We start from the raw sequence: 3,728 nt of genomic DNA, 5'->3' as shown, positions 1-3,728 counted from the left end.
TTTTTTGACAGCAGAGTGGACAGTGAGAGAGAGAGACAGAGAGAAAGGTCTTCCTTTTGCCGTTGGTTCACCCTCCAATGGCCGCCGCAGCTGGCACGCTGCAGCCGGCGCACCACGCTGATCCGATGGCAGGAGCCAGGTGCTTCTCCTGGTCTCCCATGGGGTGCAGGGCCCAAGCACTTGGGCCATCCTCCACTGCACTCCCTGGCCACAGCAGAGAGCTGGCCTGGAAGAGGGGTAACTGGGACAGAATCGGTGCCCCGACCGGTACTAGAACCCAGTGTGCCGGCGCCGCAAGGCAGAGGATTAGCCTAGTGAGCCACGGCGCTGGCCTTAAAGCCATTTTTAAAAAACATTTATTTATTTATTTGAAAGAGTTATACACAGAGAGAAAAGGAGAGGCAGAGAGAGAGAGAGAGAGAGAGAGAGAGAGAGAGAGAGAGAATCTTCCATCTGCGAGTTCACTCTCCAATTGGCTGCAATGGCCGGAGCTGTGCCTTTCTGAAGTCAGGAGCCAGGAGCTTCTTCCCAGTCTCCCATGTGGATTCAGGGGCCCAGGGACTTGGACCATCTTCTAGTGCTTTCCCAGGTCATAGCAGGGAGCTGGATCAGAAGTGTAGCAGCTGGGACTCAAACTGGTGTCCATATGGGATGCTTGCACTACATGAGGCAGCTTTACCCATTACAGTACAGCACTGGCTACAGTAAGCTTTTCCAATTATAAAATATTTAAATGTTTAGCAATTCTCTCACAGATAAAAGAAATTATTTTTGAGTCCTAGAGTTATATGCTTGTTTGTTTGTTTATTTTTCCCGAATAAACCTTTTATTTAGTGAGTACAAATTTCATAAGTACAACTTTAGGAATATAGTGATTCATTCCAACATACCTGCCCTCCCACCCCCACTCCCTCCCTACCTCTTCCTCCCTGTCCCATTCACAGTCCCATTCTCCACTAAGATTCTTTTTCTATTAACTTTATTTACAGAAGACTGACTCTATACTAAGTAAAGATTTCAACAATTTGCACACACATACACAGACACAAAACTGTTTGGGAACAAGTTTCACATTTAATTCTCATAATATAACTCGTTGAGGACAGAAGTCCTGCATGGGAAGTGAGTGCGCAGTGACTCCTGTTGTTAATTTAACAATTAACACTCTTATGTATAACGTCAGTAATCATCTGAGGCTCCTGACATGAGCTGCCAAGGCTATGGAAGACTTTTGAATTCACAGTCTCCGTCAGTATTTAGAAAAGACCATCAACAAAGTGGAAGTTCTCTCCTCCCTTCAGAGAAAAGTACCTCTTTCTTTGATGGCCACTTCATTCCACTGTAGTCTCACTCACAGGGATCCTTCATGTAAGACATTATTTTTGCCACAGTGTCTTGGCTTTCCATGCCTGAAATGCTCTCATGGGATTTACAGCCACACCAGAATGCCTTAAAGGCAGATATATGCTTATTTAATAAGTAGACATCATTAATAAACAGACAAAAATTTCTATAATACCTCATATAAGTCCATTGCACCCAATCACACTTTATTATAATTATATTCTTATAGGCTTCTGTATGCAAATGGAAAGAAAAGGCTATCTATGGTGCATTAAAATTTTAAAAATATATTTGAGAGAGGGAAAGAGAGAGAGAAAAAGTGAGAGTGAGAGTGAGACAGAGAGAATCAGAAATCTCTTATCCACTTGTTCACTCCCCAAATGCCACAACAGCTGGGGCTGGGCCAGGCCAAGGCTAACAATCAGGAATTCAACTTGAATCTCCCACAGAGGTGACAGGGAGCCAATCACTTGAGCCATTCCTGCTGCCTCCTAGAGTATGCTTTAACAAGAGGTAGAACCAGGAATGGAACTGGGATTTGAAACCAGAAACACCAAAATGGAATATAGGTGTCCCAAGTAATTGTCTTCACCACTATGCAAACCACATGTCCATATATATTCTTTTAATATCTCTAGTGATGAGCACAGATTTTTGCACAATGCAACCAAAATAAAATACCTGAAACAATGAAGGCTTAAAAGAGTCAAGACTGTTCCACATCCAAATTGATTGTTTTTACATAACATTTCTGGGTCAAAGCTTAGAAAAGGGTCTTCTGGGTATAAGATATGAACATTTGACCATACTTCCTGTAGATTTTGTGGGTACGCTTTGAGTTATCAACCTTGGCCTTTCCTTCTCAGCACTCTGAGCATGGCCCTCCTGATGGGCTTGGATTTCACGCTGTAGATGATGGGATTGAGCACAGGAGGCACTACTAGGTACACATAGGCAACAAGAGCGTGCACAATGTGTGGAAGGTGCCTCCCAAATCGGTGGATCATGGACACACCTATGACTGGGATGTAGAAAACCAAGACGGCCAAGAAGTGAGATACACAGGTGTTGAGGGCCCGTAAGCGTTCCTTGGGAGAGGCCAGACCCATCACTGTATGAAGAATAAGGATGTAGGACAGCACAATAAGCAAGGAGTCTACACCCACTGTGGACAGAACCACGTATAGCCCATAAAGGATGTTGACAGAAATGTCAGCACAGGCCCGTTTCATGACATCTGCATGGAAGCAGAATGAATGAGACAAGAGGATCTTGCCAGGGCAATAGTTCAGTCGCTTCAACAAGAAGGGCCCTGGGAAGAGGGACACAGTGGCTCTTGCCACTATGGCCAGCCCCATCTTGATGATGACATTATTTGTGAGGACAGACACATAGTGCAAGGGGCTAGAGATGGCCACAAAGCGGTCAAATGACATGGCCAGGAGCACTGAGGACTCCACCACAGAGAAGGAGTGCAGGAAGAACATCTGGACCAGGCACGCATTGAAGCCAATGAGTCGATGGTCAAACCAGAGCACAGCCAGGGTGGTGGGCAGTGTGGACAAGGTGAGGCCCACATCAGTGAGGGCCAGCATGGAGAGGAAGTAGTACATGGGCTGGTGTAGGTTTGGAGTCTTCCTTATAGCCTGGAGGATCAGGCAGTTTCCAGTGAGGGCCATCATGTACATGGATTAGAAGGGGATTGAGATCCAGCCATGAACAGCTTCCATACCTGGGATGCCAACCATTAGGAAAGCAGGTGGTTGGAAGAAGGAGACGTTGACAAATGACTTGGACAAGAGCATCCTGGAAGGCAGCTGAGAGCTATAGAAATCTGACCTCTTCAATCAGGGCAGAAGATTAAGAAGAAAAGACAAAATTGAAAAACTGTAACTGTGAAATCAGGGGATACCACTTTGCATACAATAGCAAATAGGACAAGTGTGAAGTAGATTTAAACATGCATCTCCACCTACAAGGGCAGTGGGGACTAACAGTGACTTAAACTACTCACTACACACATTGTGGCACACTGTTCTTTCACACATTGAACAAAAATATTGTTTCTTTAAAATATGGGAGAAGGTCCTTCAGAGCCTAATGCAATATATTCTTTAAAGAACAAATAATGTTTTCATGGAAATACATTTCAAACACTGGATAAGTCTGAAGGGAGACAGTAAAGAATGGTTATCTTTTGACTTGGATTCATTTTCTAGATCTCACAACTAAGAAACAAATGAAAAAGCAAAAACAGCTCAAAGGTAGGTTGATAAAAGAATGCAAGTGAAACAGCCTCTCAATCCTCTTTTAGCAGAGATTTAAAAATCTACCAAAAATAGCTACGTGACCTCAAGTAGATTTTACTATAAGAGCTGTAGTCT

At 44.0% G+C, this 3,728-nt stretch overlaps 1 pseudogene; it reads right to left on the bottom strand.

Annotated features, from left to right (window-relative positions):
- Nucleotides 1-2,186: 2,186 nt before the first annotated feature.
- On the bottom strand, nt 2,187-3,149 carry LOC133764545 (olfactory receptor 51I2-like; annotated as a pseudogene).
- Between the last annotated feature and the right edge of the window lie 579 nt (nt 3,150-3,728).

Source organism: Lepus europaeus, chromosome 7 (assembly GCF_033115175.1).
Source record: "Lepus europaeus isolate LE1 chromosome 7, mLepTim1.pri, whole genome shotgun sequence".
Lineage (NCBI taxonomy): Eukaryota > Metazoa > Chordata > Mammalia > Lagomorpha > Leporidae > Lepus > Lepus europaeus.
This window is presented reverse-complemented; position numbering and strand designations above follow the sequence as displayed.